Source organism: Camellia sinensis, chromosome 15 (genome assembly GCF_055761805.1).
Source record: "Camellia sinensis isolate YWXY chromosome 15, ASM5576180v1, whole genome shotgun sequence".
In the NCBI taxonomy this organism is placed as follows: Eukaryota; Viridiplantae; Streptophyta; class Magnoliopsida; order Ericales; family Theaceae; genus Camellia; species Camellia sinensis.
In genome coordinates this window covers 20,272,208-20,283,657 of record NC_138975.1, presented here as the reverse complement: position 1 = coordinate 20,283,657, position 11,450 = coordinate 20,272,208, and the positions used below count along the sequence as shown (strand labels likewise).

The window sequence follows — 11,450 nt, the reverse complement described above, 5'->3', positions numbered from 1 at the left end:
CTGTCAGTTTGTTTGGAGATGAAATCAAATAGGATGTTTTGCTCTAAAACCGCAATTAGTGCAAAAGTTAGTGCAAAGTTTCTTCTTCTCAGCAATTTCCCTAAAATTCAAAGTGGATTGTTTTTTGAGTTTTGAGGAGAGAGACTACTACTACTTTTCTCCGTCTATGAAGTGGCCAATCCCTAATTTGGACAAAGAGAGATAGACAAATTTGATTGATTGAGAGACATTTAATGACCCATTTTCTTCTATTTGATTACCCAATTAAGTTAGGTTTTGTTTATATAACGCGTAATCACCGATTACTTAAATTTAAATATGGGTAAGTTTAACTAATTCTTTAAAGATATAGGGGGTGTTTGTTTCAGCTTTTCAGAGCCAACTTATGGCTTTTAGCTTTGAAAAAGTTATTTTGGACTGCTTGGTTAAACTTATTTCAAACAGCTTCTGATTCTAACAACTTATTTTAGCTCAAAAAAGCTGATTCTGAGAAGCTGCTCACCCCTTGCTTCTGATTATCAGCTTCTGCTGTGGACATGTTAATTTATGGTTATACTCTTAAATTTTTTTATTTTTTATTTTTTTTAAAATAGAAAAAGACTCAAATAGACTATAGATTATTATTTTTTTTTTTATGAGAAATGTAGACAAACAAAAAATAAAAATTAATTGAAAAAGTTATTTCACAGCTTATTTAACAAATACTCCTCAACAACTTAAATCTATAATCCAACAGCTACACCAAACAGATTAACAACTTCTGATTAAAGTCATAATCTATAATCTGTTAAGCTATAATCTACAAGCTGTTTTAACAGTTATACCAAACGGGGCCATAGTATTTTTTCACTGTATCATTGGTCCTTCCCATATTATATTTTATTTATTTTCCTATTATTTTTATTTTTCTTCACAAATCTCTATAGATCTAAATAAAACCAAAACATTATTAAGAACGAGTCTTATAATGTCAAGTTAGAGAGATGAACTTATCAATGAATGTTTCTCATATCTTTTCAATTATCAATCAATTATATCACTTATACATTATTAGATTTAGAAAATCAGTCTATAAAGTGGACTTGTATATCACTTTTTATATTAAAAAAACCTATGAAAGATAATATAATTTTCATTTACATTTTAGAATTTTTTTCCCTTTAATTTACATTCTAGAATATTAACTAACATATTTATCTTAACATTTTCAAACTTAAATTTCAATATTAAAAATTTCAAGTATTTTAATTTTCAAGCCCATCACCCAGAACCATGAAGTGGGATGGAATAATTTTGGTAAGTGGAAGTGGAACTGATGCTCAATATTTTTTCCACATCACGAGACTTAGAATGACAGCTAGTTAAAATCATTCCAATAAATTTGGAGGGAGAATATCCGTTTGAAATTACTTCTGCAGCCACTACCACACCATTACCGCTACCATCTCCTACTATTATTACAATTATTAATATATTATTTTAAAAAATACAACCAAATATAATAAAATATTTTGTTTTTCACCAAAACAAACAAACTGTTAAAATTGTTAATTCTCATTTTGTATCCCCTATGGAACTCAATAGTTTCTCATATAATTAGTGAAAAAGTATGATTACATGATAATCTAGGATTACTGTATAATTTTCCGAAAGGTATACAGTAATCTAAAAGTCCACTTTTGTCAACATGGGATTCGGAATTGGCCAAGATAGATAGTCCTATTGCATGGCCCTACTCCCCCAAACACAGCATTTGAGAAAAAACCGCTTTGGACAAAACTAGAACTGCATGTGGGTATTGTGCCAATGAGTGATTGCAATAGTGGAGGACATCATTAGAGAAAGATGAAGATGACTAAAGTTTCATCACTAGTCTAGCATATCAAACCTAGGGCTTATAAATCAATTTGTAGTTACAAGGAGGAGAGAATTCCAATCATTCAATCCGGTTTAAATTAAGTGGTCAACTAATAATATTTCAGTTCACAGCATTCATGGATTCACTAATAATAATAACCGACGTCCAATTCATCATGAATATGAAGTGAAAAAAGACTTACAATTTCATAAACCAAAGATTTACATGTTAAATCTATTTATGGGACTGTTGATTACAAGTAGATTAACAAAAAGTCTGACAATTGACATGATAAAGGATATCACACATGGATGACTAGCAAGGGGTTTGGAAAACGTTAGAGATCTTACTCAGTTCTCTGACGATTGATATGTCAAGAATGGTTGAAATGCTGCGAGAATTTCATTCATGATTCTCATCACGAGAAAAGCATATCCAAAGTGCACTGGTCTAAAGTAACACTGAAAATGGCAACACTCGCAATGTCATAAAGCTTAGAGTGTTTATGCATCTACTAGACCAGTATTCTGTTACACATATTCATGTCATTAAGGTAACAGATTGAGTTAGAAAGAACATTTTCCAAAACATTGCTGGGGGGGGGGGGGGGGGATCATGAGCAGACAACCTGGCAAACATATCTTTAAACCAGATATTGAGAAGTATATTGCAAACATTCAGGAGAGCAATAATTACCAGGGAAAAAATATTCATAAACCTTCATATCATACAACTGACTTCTCATAAAGCCTAAAAGTTTTGACTGTTTTGGGACCCTCAATTTCAAGCAAAGTATTGAACTATAATCAGGAGAAAAAAGAGGTGGGGGCTCGAGCTTTACGGCTCAACTGTTGTCACCTGCATCTACTTCTTCTTTCTACAGTGTTACATTGTTTTTCCCATTAGCCACAGCCAGCATGTTTCCAGTGAGTGACCAAGAGACCCTCCAAACAGGGGTCTAAAAATCCTTCAAAACCTTGCCATCTTATTGATCCCCTTCCTTCGCCACAGTCCACACAATGACTCTCCTATCCTGTGAAGCACTTGCAATTGTGGATTTAGAGAGTCCCAAGTTAGGTGCCCAAGCAACATCCCTTACCCAATCAGTATGCATTTGAAGAGCAGGGAAGCAATCCATCTTCCAAACTCCATTATAAAGTTTCCACACTTTTACAGTATTATCACAACCACCTGATGCAAGCTTTTGAACAGGATCAAGCAGACCAGAACCAACAAGAGCACTAGGAGCCATTGATGGTGCCCATGAAATGGAAGTAACACCAATTGGGTGAGGTTGGTCAATGCGTGACGTGTCCCAACCACCATCAGATCGTGCAGTAAAAATTGAAATATTGCCATTTGAGGATCCACATGCTAAACATAGACCCAGTTCATGAGGAGCCCAAGCAATGGAATTCACAGAAGATTTATGATCATCAAAAACATGGGCTTGGTTCCACTCATTTTGATTACTTTCCTTCCAAAGTATGACCCTCCCATCATAAGGACATGAAGCAAGAAGGAACCAAACTTGTGGTGAGCCCAAGCCACTTGCCACACAGGTCCTTGATGACCGCTTAAGGTGGCAAGATGCTAAGAGGTCGAATTGCTCATCCCGACTTTCTTAATGGTGTTGTCTGAAGAAGCTGTAGCAAGATGCTTACCATAGTAATCCATCGCCACATCGTGAACAATGTCCTGATGACCAGTTTCAATCTTTTGAGAAGGCATTTGCTTCCTCCAAGAAAACAACAAATTCAAATTCCTTGTTTTGACCCTTTAACCTTGAATCAGTTCCGTTCCAAATAAGCCGGTACAAAACAACCGTAATCGAACAAAAGTGAGATGCTGTAGACGTCCCCGAACGCCCTGGGAGGGTGAGCTCCTGTTCTGTTCATTTGGGGTCACTACAGCTCAGGACTCTCAAATTGTCACGGTTCTAAGTCTGAACCAAAGAGTCCAAATCCGGCAAATCGTTTTGAGAAAACTGATTTTTGAAAGAAGTGCCAAACATGGACTGCTTTGCCAGATACAGAGTCGCCACCTAAATATTTTATTTTGGAAAATTTAGGAAACCCTGACTCGTTTGCCTAAGGCCACGTGTCCGTCATCACCAAAGTTACCTCGGCTCGGGAACTTGGGTACGATTGGGGAAGGTCACTTCGTGAGCACCCCCGCTCGCCCGATCAAAGATCGGCCTCTACTAATCATGATATCTATTTTTGAAAACCTTGTGTGTTCTTATTCCGGTTATTAGCCTAGGCTACTATGTGATGCGCACAGCACACAAGTATAGATTGGGTCGCCTGAATTGGAACAAAACATTTCATGTTTGTTTTTGAAAGGTGGTTTGCTACTCGCAAGTAGGCTTACAATGCAGATTTTGCCACCCTCGGGTGGGCTTAGAGAAGATGGTTTTGCCACTATCTAGTGGGCTTAAAACTCGCAGTCAATGATTTGTTCCAATCCAAACAACCCAACCTTCACCCACAGGCATTCAGGCAGATATATCACATAAGCAATTAGCCTCATGGTAAGCATGCTATTCATGGCAGTCACTCACACGTATGCAAGGATGCTAAAGCATAAAACTCACCGAGTACTCCAAGCCAAAACAAAAACTCATTAGAAATTATGCATGAATCCTAAGTATACAGAAATGCCTAATGCAACACATGCAAAAATGCAACTATAGCAGGCTCGGCTATTCTAAACATGTCATATGGAATGCTACAACTAACATGTATTCAACTTGAAATTGAAATACAGATGCAGTTAGTATGATGCGCCGAGCCCGGTGTATGCAAAACAGATGAATGATGCAAACATGCTATCATGCTGTATGCTAATTGAAATATGCCCTAATCTAACCATCATAAGCAGGTAAGTAAAAGGGAAGAAAGACGTGGGGTTGGAAGACATACATCACACTCACGCACACTTATTACAGCATTGCCCTCGCGCAGAGGGTCCGAATAAATATACAGTCCCGAATAAAAGAATATTACAGTCCAAATAATACAGTCCAAATAATGTACAAATTCCTAATTAATTAATAAATTAACTAAGAAAATAAATAAACTGGCATGCAAGCCAGGGACTGCCTTGATTCCATTCCGGATGATGAATGATGCATGCCCGGGTTGCCTTTGCGCGAAAATCCATGACGATGCCCCAATTAGCCTCTGTTTGCACCTGTTCTTGAAATGCGTGCCAAGCCTCGGAAGACTTCTGATTCTTGATTTTGCCTTGAAGACCAATCCTTGGTTGCTTCTTGGCTTGAGAAGTGATGCCTCATAGCTGCTGGAAAGCTCCCCAAGCTGCTGGAAATGGAAGTGGTAGTGTAGTGCTAGGTGGTGATGAAGAAAAGGGATAGAACTTGGTTGTTTGAGCTTGAAAGAGAGAGATGGAAAGAGATGTGTATATGCAAGCTCAAGGCAAATTTCTTCCAACCTCCAAGACCAATGCTGGAAGCCAGTTATATAGACCAAAGAGGGAGAGAAAAGGAGGGAAAAAGTGGGGGAAAACAAGCCAAGTTTTCCCCCAAAAGTTGTCCCCCCCGGATACAGATTTTTGGGGGAAAAAAAGTATACAGCTGGAATGTACACACCCTAAGGATCATGGCCGGCCAACTTTTGGAGCTGCAGGTGGCCGGCCGGCCACCCCCCATGGCCGGCCGGCCAAGGGTCAAAAGGGCCAAGGTGAATTAATGGCCGGCCACCACAAATTGGTGTCCTCCCAGGTGCCCTCAACACAACCCTGTGGTTCAAAATTGTCAACTGTAAAATAGGAGAGAGAATAGGCCATTTTTAGGAAGGGTTCAAAAGGGTCAGGTGGAATTACTGGCCGGCCACAAACTTTTGGTGTCCTCCTATGTGTGTACATCACAAATATGTGGTTAAAAGTTCAAGAAAATGGCCCAAGGGTGTTCAACATTGGCTTGGAAGTTAGAAAAACGGGCGTCGGAGGAATATAACTGGTTGCTGAAACAATTGCTGGCCTCCCACCCTTCTACGGCCTTTCTGGTGATGAAACAGAGGTACCTGCCAAAAATGAACGAAAACCGATGCAAAACGAATGTTCGGGGGCCAGAACGCGCAGTTCGGGGCCCCAAAAACTGCCTGTTAAGCACCGAAAGTGGCATTCGACCACGAAGTGGGTCTCCCGGGCCACAGTGTCCCTCAAAAGGGATCAAATAAGAAGTATGCCAAAAATCGAAGCAAATGGAGGTGGTTAAGCGGTCCCGAACCGAGGCACACGGCCAACGGCTCCGAAAAACCGAAAACCGGACTCCAAATGGGCAAAATGGCCTACGACCACAAAATGTAGCCCACGGCCACTGAGAGATGGTCTACGGGACCTCTCCCTCCCCTCAGGAAAAGAAACAGAGAAAACCGAGTCTGGTTCGCAAACCGAGGCAAGGCACAGAAGAGGGTTCGGAAACTCAGAGGCAGGGCTCGCAGCCGAGACTCTGAAACTGCTGAACGAGCACGATATGCAATATCACCAAGCGCTCAATCGGTGATGTCTAAGTCTCAAGGTCGGTCAAAAATGGGGTGTCTACAGTTGCCCCTCTTTGACAGAACTCGAAAGTCATAAGTGACGGGAGTGAATGTCAAAGTCCAGAGACGACCCATTTTTGACAAGGCCGAAGACTTAGACAAACAGGTGTGATAAACAGAGGTGTGCCCGCAGGCATGCCCGCAGGCAGGGGCAAAATGCAACTGATAATGCAAGAAGCCGAAGGTAACTCAATGATCATGCAAATGCAGCAAGCTGTAATGAAGCAAGTATTCGCGAATGGATGCAACAGTTTTAAGCCAGAATACAAAGCAACAACTACATTTTACGTAGTTAAGAATGCAGAGAATTATTCAATTCTCGTTGCATCTCACACGGAGAAGATATGATACTTGCACGATTCGTCTGGTCGTACCAGCCTCAAATGAACCGTACACACAATATCGTGCCTGATGGTGCTGGGGATCTCTCGCTTCTTCTTGGTTGAACCACATGTACTACTTTTCTCCCTAACTATGGTCGCAGCTTTCCCTATTCTCCAACAGGGTGACAGACTAGGTTGGATCGGTGTCCAGAATTGAGGTGCATACAGATGCTGTCTCAATCTATGGGGCTGCCATACAGATTTCAAGCCGAGGATATACCCCTGGGTATTTAAACCAGACTTTAGTCTCGGAAATCCCGAACCTTTGCGTTCTAGGCATAAGCCACTCGAACTCTAGTTTCCACCGTCTCAGTTGGTCTCCTAGAAACTCACCGCGAACACAGGCAGGTGGCTATACCAGACCACTGGAAGTCGTTCGGGCACGACAAACACCAAAGGAATTGCACCTTTAGAGGATTTAAGGTCTCCTAGACCAGGGAGTGCACAAGACAGTGTGAATAAAGATGCAAGATTTAAGGTCTCCTTAGACCAGAGGATTTAAGGTCTCCTGGACCAGGGAGTGCACAAGATAGTGCGATGCAGAGTGAATGCACAAAACAGTGTGATACAGATAAGGTGCGCAAGATAGCGCGAATGGTACAATGCACAAAATAGTGCGATACGCTAAGCAGCACGATTGATTTGAAATGCACAAGACAGTGCGATGTAGGTGCGCAAAATAACGCGAATGATAAACTACACAAAACAGTGTGATGCGCAAAATAGCGCGAATGATAGACTGCACAAAACAGTGCGATGGAGGTGCGCAAAATAGCGCGAATGTAAACTGCACAAAACAGTGCGATTGAGGTGCGCAGAATAGCGCGAATGATAAACTGCACAAAACAGTGCGATACACTAAACAACGCGAGTGATTTGAAATGCACAAGACAGTGCGATACGCTAAACAGCGCGAGTGATTTGAAATGCACAAGACAGTGCGCTACGCTAAACAGCGCGAGTGATTTGAAATGCACAAGACAGTGCGATACGCTAAACAGCGCGAGTGATTTGAAATGCACAAGACAGTGCGATAAAATGCATCTTTTATGCAAGTATGGGGTCATTCTCCATGTAAAAGATACAAGCATTTTCTATGCAAGTATGGAAGCACATTCTATACAATATTGAAAGCAAGCATATTCTAAACATGAAATAAGCAAAGCATATTCTATGTGGAATCGAAAGCAAGCATATTCTATGCATGAATCAAAACGATGCGCGGCACGCATGCAACAACAGTATATATGAAAGTTCACATTCTATGCAATAGAGGAGCATCAAATATATACTTTGGTGCCTCTGATTTACCTCTTAGAGGACTTCACAACATACTTAGCTCAAAAAGGGCACACCCTGTTCAAATTGGCGAGAGATAACATCTGCATGTAAAACCCTCAGGTGTTGCTTGGACTGTCATTCTGACTTGAAGCAGGCTTATACTTGAGGTAGAGGCGCACTCACACTTCGGTAGTATTAAAAGGCCTGAAGAGGTACATCCGGAATACAATCACGAAACTTGCTGAAGGTGAAACTTACTTAGATGCTTCGATTTTCCTTCTTTTCTTTTGCTTTGCAATCCGGAACCTAAATAGCTTCAGATAGGTCCTTGTTTTACTATTCTGACATGACCTGGGTTGAACCCTGCGGTTTTATGAAAGAACTGATCCTTTTTTACACAAATGTGGAGAACGACACGGCACTTTGAGCACAAAACGATTTTTGAAATTGAAATGAGAAATGGGTTCTCAACCGGGTATTGAGCCTACAACTGAACACAGCGAAAAAAGACTCAATAATAGGAAACAAAAGGTAAACAACCTAAACACATCGAGACACGCTCGGACTGACTCAAAGCAAGAATCGAGACAAAACAGAAGACACAACACTCAAACGTGCACAGGGAGCTTGTTTCACCGGGTATTGTTCCCCACCCTCTCTCATCTGTGATCCTCACATCACTCGGCCCTCAAGCTCTATTTTTCTGAAAAAGCCCTTTTTCTCATTTTTTCTCTCATCGCACATCTCTCTATTCTTCAATCTCTCATTTTTCATCCCTCCCCTGGGTAGTTGATGGATGAACAGCAAACTGTGGGCTCGTGCCCCTAGCATTCTGTTAGATTCTTCTTTTCCTGCGCGTAGCTAGTGAGTTCCTCTCTCAGAGGGGTTGTGCTATAACAGGATGTGTAGCAAATCTGCAGCTAACATCGGTTGATGATGCTCTGTCGGGGAGTTTGGACATGTTTAGACCTGTCCAGGTGAGGAAATGGAATATCTTGCCCCATTCTAGTTCGTGCTTCGCACTTTGCTTGATACCTCATTGCTTGGAGGATGTGAGAGCTTTCTGCCCTTTGTTGTGCCCTTTTCTGGCGAATACGGTGCCCTTTCCGACAAGTAGAGTGCCCTTTCCGGCAAGTATTTTGACAAAGGGGAAAAGACAGAACACCTGACTCAACTGTGCCCCTAGTTCATTATTTTGACCATTTTTTGTTTTAGTTTTCTCCTAAAAAATTTTGACCAAAATGAGAGTTAGATCAACACGCTTGTTCGATTTTCTGATTTGAAAATCATGCAAGTTAAGCTATGAGTACTGAGAGTTTTCCTTTTTTGGGTCCAAGAAACGGTCCAGTTTTGAAAAATGGAGTACTTTTCGAGAAGATTAGTCAACCTCAGTAAAAATTCTCAAAAACTATTTTTGCAAACAACCACTGCTCAACGAGCACGGAACTTACTCTTGAGATGCACACAACCTCGGATCCATAGCAATGGAAAATTGCCCCTTGTCTGAAGGACATTGCATGGCAACAGAAAGTTGCCCCTTGTTTGAACGGCACCGCGGCGCGTTGAATGGCGACGGAAAGTTGCCCCTTGTCTGAATGGCCCCGCAGCGCATCGAATGGCAACAAAAAGTTGCCCCTTGTTTGGATGGCACCGCAGCGCATTGTAGGCAGTCCTCAGAGCGACGAACACAACCAAATTCTCAGATACAGAGAAAGCGAAGATGACTAGAACCATCGCATGGACACAATCGAATTGTTTTACGGCTGGACTTCAGAATGAAGTTGCCTACGTATCCCGAACATGGGAATTAAGCCTTACGTAGTTCGGGATTAAGGTACACTCGGGTATTTAACCTCTCCTTTTTATGCTCTAACTTTTGCCAAGGCGCCTGTTGCGGGTTTTCGACCTTGCGAGCTTTGTTTTTCTTTTCTTTTCAATTCTTTTCATTTCTTTTCTTTTTGTTTTTTTGTTCTTTTCTCTTTTTTGTTCTTTTTGTTCTTTTCTTGCTCTAACTTTTGCCTGGGCCGCCCTTTCGGGTTTTCGGCCCAGCGAGCCTCTCAAGGGTAAAAGTGTAGCTTTGTCCATGTCAAATGGTTTTGAGATTCCGAAGTCATCTGAATCCAGGAGAATGGCTGTTGTTCGCTGACAATGCAAGAGTCCATCCAATGGAGAGCGAATTTGCCCCTAGTGTTTGTGGATAGGAACTCGGTTGTCCTTCAACAATGTCTTCTTCTTTCCTCCCTTCTGGGGTTTGGCGTTCTTGCCGATCTTCATCTTGGACTCTTCGAGCACATTTGAAATTCTTGCCCCTAGTTCGAGGGGTGCTCCTGATCTAGCTTCGGAAGCTTCTTGATCTGACTTTGTTGCCGCTAATTCACGGGCTGCTCTGGATCCGGCCACACAGGCCTTACATTGTAGTTGACCTTTGAACTTTTTGAGTTCTAGTCCAAGGTTTGAAAATGAGGAGTCGAGTCTCGAGGCTGAGAGCGATCCTGAGCTGCACAATCTCGAGCGATTCCACACAAGTCTTCGCAGGATCGCGCAAAACATTTTTTTTTGTGAAAGTTTTTAAGAAAGCGACAAATCGCTCGCGCTGAAGACAGTGTAGAACCAATCTGGATCAAAGCTGGGGTCCTTCTCAGTACTCACACTAACAAGCATGATTTCATTCCTTAAGGGCTTAGCCCACCTCTCTTTCTCTCAAATGATCAAATTTTGCAAAACCCGAGGAATTCCTTCCTCTTCGTTTTCACCGTAGTGTTCAAAAAGTTTTGAAAAACTTAGGTCAATGCAATGATTTTGGGGTGCAGAAGAGTAGGCGAAAAGTACTGCCGTTTCATTCAAACTTTCTAGTACAATTGGCACACGGCCGAGGCAAATACAAGAGCGTGAAAAACCACTGCTGTTTCATTCAAATCTGTCGACACAACTGGCTCCCTGGCAGAAACAGACTCGAAACAAAACGAAAAGACAAACATAAAACAAAATGGTGACGCCCGAGGTAACACTCCCCCCCCGGGAATCACCCAACTCCTATACAACAGGACTGACTCAATACAATAAGACTGACCCGAAACAAAAGAGACTGACCCAAAACAAAAAGACAGACTCAAAACAAAACAACAAAACTGACCCAATACCAAAGTTAGAAAGCACAAAAAACTGGTATTTGCACATTGCTCAGAACAGTGCGTGCCATTCCCACGTCTAGAGTAAATCAAGTGCCACCCGCAGCTGGTTCAATCTCTGATCAGATCACATTATCCCCCCACAAATTCACTGATCAAGTGCCGATAGACTTTGCGGGACCTGGTGCGGGGATGACCCCGTTGTCAATCAAATTTTGTATCTCATGGCGGAGACGGA

General features: G+C 41.7%; 1 pseudogene; it reads right to left on the bottom strand.

Moving 5' to 3' along the window:
- Positions 1–2,482: 2,482 nt before the first annotated feature.
- LOC114261970 (protein transport protein SEC13 homolog B pseudogene) lies at positions 2,483–3,680 on the bottom strand (annotated as a pseudogene).
- Positions 3,681–11,450: the final 7,770 nt, after the last annotated feature.